Here is a 14,686-nt window from a genome sequence, read left to right on the forward strand (position 1 = left end):
TTAGCATTTATTTTCTCAATCAAAAGAGGTCGCAATGTTTATAAAATATGAAAACAATACCGAGTCTTTCTATTTGGCCGATGGCTTAAATGGGATAAATATATTCCTGCCTGATCCTTCAGAAACCATAAAGATGTGCCATTTTTTGAGATCAGATAAAAAATTCTCTAAAAATTTTAATGATGAAATTTATTTTGTTAGTAATGAATTTCTTTGTTATACCATTAAAAATGTTCAATACCGAATCTAAGCATGATTTATGCTTTGAGGTTGTTTTCAGCTATTAAATTGGGATCTACCAATATTTTTATAACTCTCTAAAAGTCTAGCATAGCAAACAGATGATTGCAATTTAAATATAAAGGTCTCTTCTCCCCAGTTCGGCATTGTATTTCCAATAAAAGCCACAAGAACGCTATTTTCTTTAGAACTGGGTTTTCATTCATAAATTTAATAAACCGCTTTTCTAAATTAAATATTTTTGAGCACAGCTGGTTCCATTCAACTAGTATATTGACTTTTTTAGCTGCATTTTGTCTACATTGATTTAATAATCCATTGGAACTTAGAAGTCGACGATCTTAAATATTCTACTTCCCACTTATTGTTAAAAATAAAACTTGAAAACTATAATTTTGATTTTATACTGTTTAATACATAATAAGTTTATTTTATTATTATACTAAGGTGCCACAAAGCATTTTTACTGGCAGAACATATGCTATATTTTACAATTAAAACACCCTATGACGAAAATATAATACCAAAGTTTTTAATACTTCTACTACCCTTATTGGTACATTCATATGTAGACGTATATTGTTATATATGTAAATTTGTGTTCTTCAGGAATTACAAATTCACTCCAAAATCTTAAGTACTTATTTTATATTGTACCATGCAGGGAGGTACTGACATATGTAAGTGCACAGTATCCAAACAAGTGAAATATGATTTTTTCACTATTTGTGAAATATTTTCATTCTTACAACATCTGCGCGTAACAGCACAATAAAAACAAATGAATAATGTTGAAGACAGTTAAATAAGAGTGATGATTCGTGACGCGTGTGTGCTTCATGCTTCAAAAGTTCTAATTGTAATATAAAACAAAAAAGTATTTTCATGATTTGCCCCATACATGTAAGCGATTTGTGAGTTTTTGGCAATAAAGAAGAGAAGAGCTTTCTTACTCGTATGAAAGCGTTTTATGTGATTTTAGAAATACTTACATGTACATATTGTATGTATATAAACTTTCAAAACATTTTATTTTCGATATTCGTTTTTTTTTGACACACCCTAATATTAGCTCCCATATATTAGGGTACATATGTATTGTATATTCCACGAAATTAATGATGTGTCAGAGAAGAATGTAAGAAATACTACATTCTTATGATATTTCATTATTTTTCACTAGTAGGAAAAGAGTTTATGCATATATTGCGTATGTCTAAGTAAGTGGTGACAGCAAATGTCACTCACAGCTGCTATTTATGTGTTTGTATATTCCAAATAATAAAACAATCTGTAACAATAATACATCGCTTACGAACCGAATTGATGGTGTTGAATAGAAATTCACCTTCAGCCTGCTGACGAATCATCTGAGCCCAAAACATAAGATAAAAGCAAAAGGACTTTACTCTGGTCTGAAGGAGCTTTTAGAAGAGGTATTTTTTGGTTCATAGAATAATAGTAATGTAATCGAATTTACACTTCATTCCGCATAATTTAGATCACTGCGTTGCCGAGTCAACTGCTAGCGCTCTCTTTTTTGATCTCATATCTACAGAAGCATCTGAAGATAGCTGAGATTTTCAGCTAATTTCAAGCTAACAAAACCCATTTCATCAAAACGTAGCTGTTTTAAAGGTAGAAGTAGATCTACCGCTCATTTAGATTCAGTTTCACTTAAGTTCGAATTTGCCTCCAATAAAATTTTAAGCATAAAAATATTCTACCTTAGAAAAGATGACTGATCGGAGTTAGTTAACAAGCTTCTCCAAGAAATAGTACAAACACCATATATTGTACAAAAACAATAAAAATCAAATTATAACAAGTTCAAACTCAAATTAAACAAACAATTAAAACACCATGATTTTTGAAAAAAAAAAAGGTTTACATTAAAAAATGTTATGCAAATCTTTGTATTTTGCTTCTATATTTTCTAATCATAAACTGCAAAAATATTTACCTCCGCAAAACCTATACCATTAAATTTCCAAGACGACATAACACCGTACTCCCCCTTTAGTATAGGCAGACGTCCTATATCTACATTGTGAACAACGAAATTGCGCAAATAAATGTAGTCCTAAGGAGAAAAATAAATATTATAAGATTATTGGAAGGATTATCTAGATAGCAGGCAAGAACTAAATTTACAAACAGATATAAAGTAATGAGGCTTAGACAAATAGCGTATAAATACTTACTTGGAATGGACAGCTGTGATTCACATTGCTAAATGTTTTCATGTATTCGTACAATAATCTTATGACGGGGTTTCGACGTCTGTTCAAGAAACTACATGCGTCCACGTTCTTAAAGGTATAAAGCACACGATTGAGACTCTTCGAGAATTGTACAATGGAGAGGTTAAGCTGAAATTTTAAAACAAGCAATAATAAGGGAACATTTTATAATCTTGTAATGTGCCAGGATCCAAGCAAGGGTAATAACTTCATTTCTGAGCAAAACTTTATATTACACAAATAAGAAAAGGCTAAGTTCGGGTATTTCATACTAATGCAAATTACAAGAGTCAAAGTCGGCTAAATACTTTCCGATGTTGACAAAACTTGGAACTGAAATTGACAGTATCGCCGTGACTTCATTCATTCTTTCTGAATTTCATTAAGGTGGTCAACCCGTGTGACGACCGTTCTTTTCAAGTTTTTTTCGGAATTTTTTGGAGTAAAATGATGGATTACAAATCGTCAAACTTTATTACGAAAATTCACTTTCTGTAAAGAATGTGTTCGCGCACTTCGCTCAACTTATGATCAACATAATGGCGCACTATTCAGAACACATCATCCATCTTGAGACCCAGCATTTATTATTGGATAATATTCGATGGAATAAACCAGGCAGTGAAGAAAACAGCAGCCATAGCTGAGAGTGTACACGAAGACCGTCGATTCGGCATTTGTAACCAAAACCAACCAAAAGAGATTGCCATTTCATTCAGAAAAAAGCAACGGTTTGGTGTGGTGTGGGCCGACGGAATAATCGGTCCATATTTCTTTAATAAAGAATCCGGTGAAATTGAAGCTCGTAACTCCAACGGCATTTGGTTTCAATAAGACGGCGCTACTCCCTACACATCGCAACAATCAATGGATTTATTGAGAGGACACCTTGATGAGTAGATAATTTCACGTTTTGGGACGGTCGATTGGCCTCCAAGATCGTTTGATATCACACCGTTAGACTTTTTGCTGTGGAGATATGTAAAGTCTAAAGTCTATGCGGATTCCGCTTCAATTTAGGTGTTGGAGCAAAACATCATGCGTGTTATTCGTCAGTTATCCGCCCGAATGCTCGAAAATTGGACTCAATGGATGCTCCGTCTGAGACGTAAACGCGACCAACAATTGAAAGAGATAATCTTCAAAAGATAAATGCGAAAGTATGTTTTTTCGAAGGGTAATCCACATTCCCTATTAAATTTAAAGTTTCTGTCGTTTCTTTTTAAAAAGTAGAGAACTTCAAAATGGATCACCCCTTCTATTTAGCACGCCATTAACTTTTATATATAATTGTTCATAGCTCAATTAAATTCATAATTACTTTTTGCTTTCTGTCCGAGTTATTTATATACATAACTTTTCTATAATCTAACTAATACCGAGTTATACGTTCACTTAATTTACTTAAGATGTTAAGCAACCGAAAGTTAAAAAACTTCTATATTAGGTTTATAGTGACTAGGAGGAAGTACTGATTTGACTTTAACCATTTTTGGGACTATGGTGGTCCTTATTATTACCAACATAACTCAGATGTTGTAAAATGCATTGCATATATAAAATCAATCGGATGTTAGAAAATCCTTATATTAGGTGCATTTATTAACATTATGTGAACAAGACTATTGTACTTTGCACAACATGAAATAAAAGTATTAATGGTAACGCATTTTCGACAATATTTTACTGTGCTTCTTGTACTTACAGACACAGTCTCAAGTGGCCGCAATAATTTCTGTTGTAATGTAATAGTATTCAACGATTTATTGACTCTCTCGATGACACACTTCTCGTAGATCGCCATTGGATATTTGCTGTTGCAAACAATTTTTGTCAAAGTCACTTTCGAGTGCACCTTTAAGAAGCAAAAATATATATATATAAATACATACATATAGCTTCCTTCTTAAAATATAGTTTTATAAATTTCAGCGTACGTTCACAGAAATTACACTCAAAAGCAGCAGCAATTCCAGACTATGCATTTCAATGCCGAATATGCAAAATGTCAACAAAGTTATAATAACAGTTTATTTCGTCTAAAAAATATTGAATTTGTCCAAAACTTTTGAAATTATTATTTTTTTAAATTAAGTATTTAAAGGTAATAATATTTTATCTGATTATTTGTTGTAATTATCTTATTTGCTCTGAATTGATTGTCTATACTTACATACCTACTTTAAGTGTAATTATATACATATATGTAAGGCTATAAAGCTTTTTTATAACCGCGCAAATTTACAAAACAGCGAAAAGTACAAGCGAAATTGCAGCAACGAAGAAAATGATAAAGGGCGGAGTAATGACACTTAAGGTGGTCATGTATTAGACTGACTTTATTTGCACAATTCTTCTCCTTAAATAATATTTAAATACCGCTAAATGCATAATTCCGCTTTGTATTAATTCATACAAATTAAAAACTCCGTTTAGTTCTCGTGGGCAACTACGGGCAACTGCCCGTGGTCAACTCCCTGTGGTCAACTGCCTCGTTTTCTTTATTACATTTTCTTAAATACAATATTTTGCTTAAGCCTAGATACAAATATTAATCTTACATTCTAGGAAGTATATCTACAATCCACTTGAGATAGGACATATGTAGGACATATGTTACATATGTAGGACATATCTTACAATCTATGGGTTACATTTTTGGACCACCTAAGGCGGACAGTATTAGCAAAGTACACATAATGTTACTTACGGATACTTAATACGGACCATATGGGTCGTAAGTGTCATGTTACATATTTATGACAGATAAAAATATGTTCATGTAATGTGAACTGGTGGTATTAACTCCCCCACCTCTAAATTGAAGACGTCCCGATTCAAATGGATATATAGTAGTACGTGAGGCTATAGACTATTTTATCAATTTGAACAGTACTATTTTGAAATCTTAATTTATTAAATTTGACTCTTAAATATACTTTCGATACATTTTATATTATTTTTGACTTCTAATTATTTTTTGATGGAAGTGTTTTTATATATAACATCTTTTATTGTATTATTGCCTGAATACATTTCAGCAATTTTTTCTTTTACATTTAGGGTTTTCTCAAGTCGCATAAAGTTATAAGTTATAACGATTCGAAAACATAACATTGAGAATTGTAAATGTGTAAACTCATTTTTGTATGAAATCTAACAACATTTTTTTTTTTTTTAGCAAGTGTAAAAATTTATAATTTTACGATTTTACGATGCTTTACGATGGCTTGTGAGTACCCCAATTATTGAAATTATTTATATAAAATATTAGTACCTCCTTTTTTGGAGCATATTCTTTTATTTTATTGTCGGTATTATCTTCGACTGGCGTCTTAGGATTTTCTAGTCCCAAGTATTTTAAATTTAGTATTTTTATATTCTATTTGGCTTTTCGCCATTCTTTTTTGTTTTATTATACCGGTAAAATCTTCGGCTGGCGTTGTTGAACTTTTTGTTCCACAATTTTAAAGTATTTTTTTATTTTTAGTATTGCCGGTACTTTCTTCGGCTGGTGCCTTAAGACTTTTTTGTTCAAAGCAATATAAATTTTGAATTTTTATATTTTGATTTACATATATATATTTATATTTATTTTATATATTTTTCCATTATTTTTTTTGTTTTATTTTGCCGGTATGAACTTCGGCTGGCGTTTTAGGACCTTTTTGTCCCAAAATATTTTTTTTTTGTTAATAAAATATTGCCGGAAAAATCTTCGGCAGGCACTTCAGGAGTCTCTGCTCCCAAAGAATTATATTTTTTTTTTATATATATTTGTGAGTTTCATGAAGCAAATTAATACTCACAATAAACAATTTTTATACTTAATTTAATTAATAAATACATATGTATAAGCCTTACTTACAACTAATTTTATTTTGCTGCTTCTACTGCTGCTGTTGTTACTGATGCTATTGCTGCTGTTGCTGCTGTTACTACTGTTGCGGCTATTGTTGCCTTTGCTGCTGCTGTTGCTTTTTAAGTCGAATTTTGGCGGTTGGTTGTGCATTGGTCGTCGTTGGCGGCCGTGTGCGAGGTTTAAATGAAATCAGTTTTGTGGTGAAATTTCTGATTTATAGAATTTTTTTCGTTATTTGTATTTATGTGGATAGTTTATAGATCCACGCACTTTCTTCTATTTGATTGAAATTTTCAAAAATTTTCACTTTCAGTTTTTGGTTTTTCAATTCACATTTTAAAATCACTTTATTTGTGAAACTGTTGTAGTTTTTTGTTTCTCTATTTTACTTATTTTTTCAATTGTTGTAACGCGTACGTTAGCTTGTTTTTCGCTCGTAATCCGTATAGACGTGGCGCGTTCGATAGGCAGTTGGCAAACCCTCGATTTTTTTTCAATTGTGGCCCTGAGATTTTTCCTTATGTCTCTTAGCGATTTTTATTTTGCCGTTAATTGCTTAGCGCGTTTCTAGTTGCTACCGTACGCTTTGAGTAACACACTAGTACTTTTGTATTTCTTTTCTCGCGAGTTCGCGATACTTGTTTGCGTTTTGTTTGTTTTTTTTTTTTTTTTTTTGGTTTTGGTCCAACAGGAGTTTTACGATTCTCCTGGCAGGATCGCCAATTAAAAACTCCGTTTAGTTCTCGTGGGCAACTACGGGCAACTGCCTCGTTTTCTTTATTACATTTTCTTAAATACAATATTTTGCTTAAGCCTAGATACAAATATTAATCTTACATTCTAGGAAGTATATCTACAATCCACTTGAGATAGGACATATGTAGGACATATGTTCCAAGTGGGAAGATTCATCTTACAATCTATGAGTTACATTTTTGGACCACCTAAGGCGGACAGTATTAGCAAAGTACACATAATGTTACTTACGGATACTTAATACGGACCATATGGGTCGTAAGTGTCATGTTACATATTTATGACAGATAAAGAATATGTTCATGTAATGTGAACTGGTGGTATTAACTTACATACTTCCAACAGTTGATAAAACTAAGTACTTACTTCACGCTATTGTTTCTTTATATGTAAGTATATAATTTAGTTATTAAAAGAGAAATGTAAAATGGGAATGCATTGCCATATGCTGCTTATAGCCCTGACATACTTACATACAAGCAAAATTAATTCGCACTAAGCAACGCTAGCATTTAGACAGCTGATTGTGAAATTTGTTTATTTATTTAAAAAAAAAGTGAAATAAAAATGAATAAGAGAAATTATTAATAGAAATTTTGGTATTTTTGGAAAATCAATATAAATTCAACGAAAAAATTCGTTTATTATTAACTATGTTCAAAGATAATAGAGTGAAATTAAAAGCAATAATTGATTGTAACTCGAAAAAAGTTAAGAATATTGGAAAAATGGATAGCAAACTGTGCGTTGTTTATTTTTTGCCATCTAAAAGTCTTAAAATTTGTTTTTGGTAATATTCTTGCTCGTAATTTAATTAGCAATATAAAAACTGCTTATCTCTGATGCTGTAAACACAAAGAAGGCAACAGACTTCAAGCGACATCTGTCAAAAAATAGCAAAAATCGGCCATTTTTGAGCAGTGTTACGTATTCAAATTTGGTAGATTCAGCTAAATGTACGAAATTCTTGTGCATTACAAATTTGCATTAACATGGGTCAAATGCGCAAGAAAATGTAAATTAAGCCCGCTAATGCAAATTAGTTCTGTCGTCTGTTAGGGCTATTACATGCTTGTATTAAGCTTAGTACATTCTAGATTGGACTAACTAATGTGAACAAAGAAATATACGTACGAGAATAAATGCGTGAGCGAAACATAGCGTTACCAAAAGTATACAAAACAAACGCAAGCAAACAAAATTCAAATACAATTATTAACTGCATTGAGGTGAATGACTTCTAATTCCTTGAATATTAGGCAAATAAGAAGAAATAGAAATAGCAAAAAAATATAAAAGTATAAGAACATATGGTCGAAGTATACAGTGATTCGCAATCGGTGACCCAACATCCCGGCCCCATTGAAAGCATTTCAAACAGGAAAAAGTGCCAGCTTGTGAATAGGTCGCCAAATGATTCCCTTCGTTTTTCGAGTGTTAGAACTCTTCCAATATGCCATTTTTGTAGTGGTAAATTGTCTTCATGGATGATAACCATTGAGTTGCTGTTGATATTCGGTTCTTCCGAAAACCACTTTGCTCGTACTTGAAGTTCGTTGATATAATCATCTGACCACCTCTTCCAAAAGGTTTGTTTAATGCTGGTGACTTGATTCCATCTGTGTGTGTTGCTTATTTCAGCTGACAATCTCCGCTCTGGGAGCGCCCTTAGTGCGCTACCAATAATAAAATGCTCCGGAGTTAATGCTTCATAATCGTTTGGATCCGATGACAATGGGGTTAGGAGCCGAGAATTTAACACAGCTTCTATCTCCACACGCACTGCTGTAAATTCCTCAGCTGTGAGTCTTGCATTTTTGATGGTACGGTTGAGATGACCCTCAGCCGATTTGACTGCGGCCATCCAAATACCGCCGAAATGAAGTGCTCTGGGAGGAATGAAATTAAAATTTATAAATTCATTAGCACAGTATTTCATAATTGCATCTCTGTTTTCTGTTTTAAATAAAAATGACTTTAATTCGGCTAGTTTGCTGCAAGCGCTCACAAAATTTGTTGCGTTATCGCAAAAGATGTCTCCTTCTAATCATCCGCTTCAATGACGTTAAGAATGCGTCCGTGGTTAGGTCCGATACGAGTTCGATGTGGACCGCCGTTATGTACGATTTATAAGGTGTTTTGCCTCGAATACGCAAATATACGTTGACTGGTTCGAAGAAGTCAATACCGTAACGTGCAAAGGGTCGAGATGGAGTCAATCGCTCGTCAGGTAACTGTCCCATTACTTAGTTTATCAGCTTTGGCTTTTAAAAAAGTTCTCTGATCGACATTCACTTGGGATTGGCCAGAAACAATTCTTTTACATATGGCTCAAGCAGCTAACGACTTCTTTGACCAAGTATCCTCTGGGTAGCCTAAGAGAATCCGTTTGAAAGCGAGCTAAAGTGAGAAGGCGAAATATTCCCTACATAGGGTTGTGCGCTGGGTTTGGGACCCGCATTGAAAAATAACAACCATCCTCGGAAGAGAGCCCCCTCTTTTTATGACGACCATGGCAAATGATATAAGGACCACGATTTGAGGACATGCCCCTAGAATGTTCGGTCCCTTAATTGGGAAGGTGCCGCTGCCCAGCTGGTTGATGTCGTCGTGCAAATGAAGGCTGACATCACCGACATCCAAGAAAGGCGATGGGCGTGACAAGGACTGAGGCGAGTAGATCCTTGTGGCATTTACTACAGTGGCCATATAAAGGAGCGCAAGTTTGGTGTGGGATTCGTGGTGGGAGAAACAATCCGTCGCCGAGTACTATCCGGTGGAGGAACGTCTACCCACAATTCGCATTAAAGCAAGGAAGAAAAGGACGATGTGACCAAAGATGCCCTCTATGAGCGCTTGGACCGCACCTATGACAGCTGCCCCTCCCGCGATGTCAAAGTTGTGCTTGCCGAATTTAACGCCAAGGTGGGCAAAGAAGGTATCTTTGGAACAACAGTGGGTAAATTCAGTCTCCATGAGGAAACATCCCCAAATGGGTTGAGGTTGATCGACATCGCCGGTGCCCGAAATATGGTTATCTGTAGTACCATATTCCAGAATAGAAAAATTAATCAAGCTACCTGGCCGTTTTCGGATCGAAAATCCACCAACCAGATCGATCATGTTTAGATAGACGGAAGATATGTCTCCAGGGATTTATACCTCGGAGCGTAGTCCTAACATCGATTCGGACCACTGTCTTGTCGCAACAAACACCAGGAAGGTTCGACATCGATAAGCTGCAATCACAACAGGCAGCCGAACGACTTTCTACTCGGCTTGCACTCCTGGAGCTTGGCAAGCTGACCGACGAGGGTAATGCTCGAAAATTCTACGAAAAAATGCGGCAACTAACAGAAGGTTTCAAGACCGGAGCATACTCTTTTGCTAAAACCCAAGGAGGTGATCTATTAACTGATGCCCAGAGCATACTTAAATTATGGAGGGAACACTTCTCTATACTGCTGAATGGCAGTGAACGTACAACGCCAGGAGAAGGCGAAACCGATTCCCCAATCGATGACGATGGAGCAGACGTTCCATTGCCCAACCATTAAGAAGTTCGAATAGCAATTACCCGCCTGAAGAACAACAAAGCGGCGGGGGCCGATGGATTGCCGGCCGAGCTATTCAAACACGGAGGCGAAGAACTGATAAGGAGCATGCATCAGCTTCTTTGTAAAATATGGTCGGACGAAAGCATGCCCACCGAGTGGAATTTAAGTGTGCTCTGCCCTATCCATAAAAAAGGAGACCCCACAATCTGCGCTAACTACCGTGGGATAAGCCTCCTCAACATCGCATATAAGGTTCTATCGAGCGTATTGTGTGAAAGATTAAAGCCCACCGTCAACAAACTGATTGGACCTTATCAGAGTGGCTTTAGACCTGGCAAATCAACAACTGACCAGCTATTCACTATGCGTCAAATCTTGGAAAAAACTGTTGAAAAGAGAATCGACACACAGCACCTCTTCGTCGATTTTAAAGCTGCTTTTGACAGAACAATAAGGTCTGAAAGGTCTGAATTTGGTATCCCTGCAAGACTAATACGGCTGTGTAAACTGAAAGCTTCTCAGGATCGGGAAGGACCTCTCCCAGCCGTTCGACACCAAACGAGGTTTCAGACAAGGCGACTCTTTTTCGTGTGACTTCTTCGACCTTCTTCTGGAGAAAATAATTCGAGCTGCAGAACTAAACCGAGAAGGTACAATCTCCTATAAGAGTGTATAGCTGCTGGCGTATGCTGATGATATTAACATTATTGGCCCTAACAACCGCACCGTTAGTTCTGATTTCTCCAGCATGGATAAGGCAGCAAAGCAAATGGGTCTGGTAGTAAACGAGGGCAAGACGAAATATCTCCTGTCAGCAAACAAACAGTCGCGACTAGGCACCCACATCTCTGTTGACAGTCATAACTTCGAAATTGTTTATAATTTCGTCTATTTACGAAGCAGCATCAACACCAACAACAAATTCAGTCTCAAAATCTAACGCAGGATATCTCTTGCCAGCAGGTGCTACTTCGGACTAAGTAGGCAATTTCGAATTAAAGTCCTCTTTCGACGAACAAAAACAAAAATTCATGGTGAATTTCCGAAATTCGATTGCCAACAAAGGTCGAAAGTGTTGCAGAATGCATCTTCAGCCAATGTAAGACTATTTGTGAGTCTGTCCAAAGAAAAAAAATATTAAAAGATTTATGAGAAATTGTTGGTTTGACTTCTGCTAATGAACGAGCAAGGAGAAGAGCGCCACAAAGTTCTAACTTTGGTAACGATTGTTTTTGATGGGTGCAACTTTGGACTTAACAGTGAGTAAGCGAATAGTGGCACTGCTACTTGATTGTTCATAAAACGAGTATAAATTGCGCAGCCATATGCACGAATCGATGCGTCACAAAATCTATGTATCTGAAGAGACTCCATATCTGTCGAAAAACAAGACCTAGGCACCTTAATTGACGAAAGATCCGATAAGGAGATCAGAAAGTTCTTCCAAACCCATTCAATGTTCTGTGCCACTGATTTATCCCAATCCAACTTTAGTAGCCATATTTATTGCAACAAAATTTTTAAAGTTATAACAACAGGAACCAAAATACCGATAGATTCCTTTAAATCCTCATCTTATAACGACAAACTATATTGAATTCTTCAGAAGCATGTTTCGTCGATTAGCTTCGTTTCGAGCTAATTTAACTGTAAGATTAGAGGTGTGAGATCCAAGCTGTTTCCACCCAAGTCTCGCAAGATGAAACCGCTCCCAAGCAACTTCACCAAGATTCTTACACTTACAGAATGGGCGATGATTAGACAATAACCGAGAAGGCGAACCTTACAGAGAGCAGTATGCTCATTGAACCCTACTTTTATTTTCATTGGTACATATCAAGTGGAACACTGAACTCCCATTAATTCTTCGTTTAATTATGATCCAAAGCTTTTTGGTCCCCTTCGACTTTTCTGCTTACAATTTGTCGTATAAAACAATATGCGCATAATAGATAGAGAAACATTTTCGTGAATCATGGTACATTAAATGCAATAACCAACTGTATCATAACCGAAGCTAAAAACGAAAATTTTCACCAAACAAACTCTCAAACTCGCATAAATGAGATACAAGGTTAATAATAGATACACATACAGGTACGAGTATCTAAATGGATCTACAAAAACACATGGTAATATGTTCAAAACTACAGAGTTCACTGATTGGGATAATAACACCTTTTATGGAACTAACAAATAACCTTTATCACGAAAAAAGTTCTCGGCGTTAAGCATTAGAGGCAAACTTTCCAGTTCATTGATCGCGGATATACCATATACCTCAGCTGTTTGAAAAGACAAGTCGAGTTCTTCTTGGAAAAAATAAGATACACGAGTACAAGTTATTTTCTTATAATACCGTTTGATTAAATGGAGTAAACAATGCATGTATATCCATGATCCTTCATTAACCATACCAATGAATCTTTGTTCATAGAAGTGTGATAAAGAAAAGTTTAGGAAGAGAACATTAAAAACTATATTTTTTTTTTTTAATTTAACAAAACGGAAATGAAATAAAAATAAGAATACATTTTGAAAGAGACTTTTCTCTAGAACCACTGAACAATCAAATATATATGCAAACAAATTTCATCGACTTTTATTAAATTGTCAATGTATCATTGCAACTATATCTATATACATACATATCGTCACCTGAAATGCAAAATAACGAAACAACATTTTCGGAAATTTACAGTGGCATGAATGAGACACGAAATAAAATGGAACACGAGTGAAACAAAATTTTAATATTGGTTAAAACTAGTTTATATTTGATCGGAGAACCAGAAAATGTTGAACATATGTAATATTATGTAAGTAATTTAAAGTAGTGAAGCGTAATCTATAAGACTTTAAATTTCGAATTTTTTGATGATACGTTATTTTGCATTTCAGGTGACGATATGTACAAATATGTATGTATAAGAATAAAAATCATTTTTGTCTCTTATATTTCTATTATTTTCTATCTGGGACCTTTTGACAACCCTTCAAACTTTTTAAAGAAATCCATGACAAGACAAAGGTTAAGAAACACTGCTATATGATTTCTTTCGAATAAATTAACACAGACATCTAGAAGTAAGAGTTTTTCATACGTTTTATTTCCTAATGAACTGCGAAGGAATATATACATATCTACATAAGTACATATATGTATATGTAAATAAAAATGAATACCACAAATGTATGTACGCGCATAACTCAATAACGCCTGGACCAATTTGGCCAATTCTTTTTCTTAAATGTTTGTTGAAGTTCAAGGATGGTTTTTACGGCGAGAAAAAATTCGAATAGTTTCCGGAAAACCCCTAAAAACAGCCGTTTTCTTTTCCCCATACAAACGTTACAATAAATATGAATGTTTGTTTGTTAGTAACACTAAAAGAACGGTTGAACCAATCTCAATGAAATTTTTAAAGGTTGTTTGTTGTGGATCGGGAAAGGTTTAGAAACAAAATACCTTATACTTTTCATGAGGAGAAGTCTTAAAATTGGACAATTCCAAAAAGTAACATTCTCCATACACATACATATTTTTCAATTTTTGTTTGTTTTGTTTTTCAATATTTTGATTTGTAAATTATTTGAATCGTTCAATTGCGGTCGCTTGCTTTTTTATTCCGGCTATCCAAAGGAAAAATTATTGAAAATTATTCAGTGAAAACTTTATGTATGTTTGAGACGATGTGATCAATTACAGATTGAAATTTGTTACGAAGCCACGAAGAGGTGGCGCTAATATTGGTCGGCGTTCTTTTTGCCATCAACGTATGGCAGCCCAAGAAAAGGCAAGAAGTACTCCCAAAATGCGATGACATACGTGCGGAATTATGGATCGCGGTCAATCAGCTAGCGATCGTAACGATATCACAGCACGACTTATTAAACAATAGCTGCGATGTTTGATGGTCTTTATCTTGAAGCAACCTATGGTATATATGGTGCTGTTAGATGCTGAATGTATTCTGTTGCGTGTTGCCGCACGCACACATTCTTCTTTGGATGCGGATGGTGATTAC

Source organism: Bactrocera tryoni, chromosome 3 (genome assembly GCF_016617805.1).
Source record: "Bactrocera tryoni isolate S06 chromosome 3, CSIRO_BtryS06_freeze2, whole genome shotgun sequence".
Lineage (NCBI taxonomy): Eukaryota > Metazoa > Arthropoda > Insecta > Diptera > Tephritidae > Bactrocera > Bactrocera tryoni.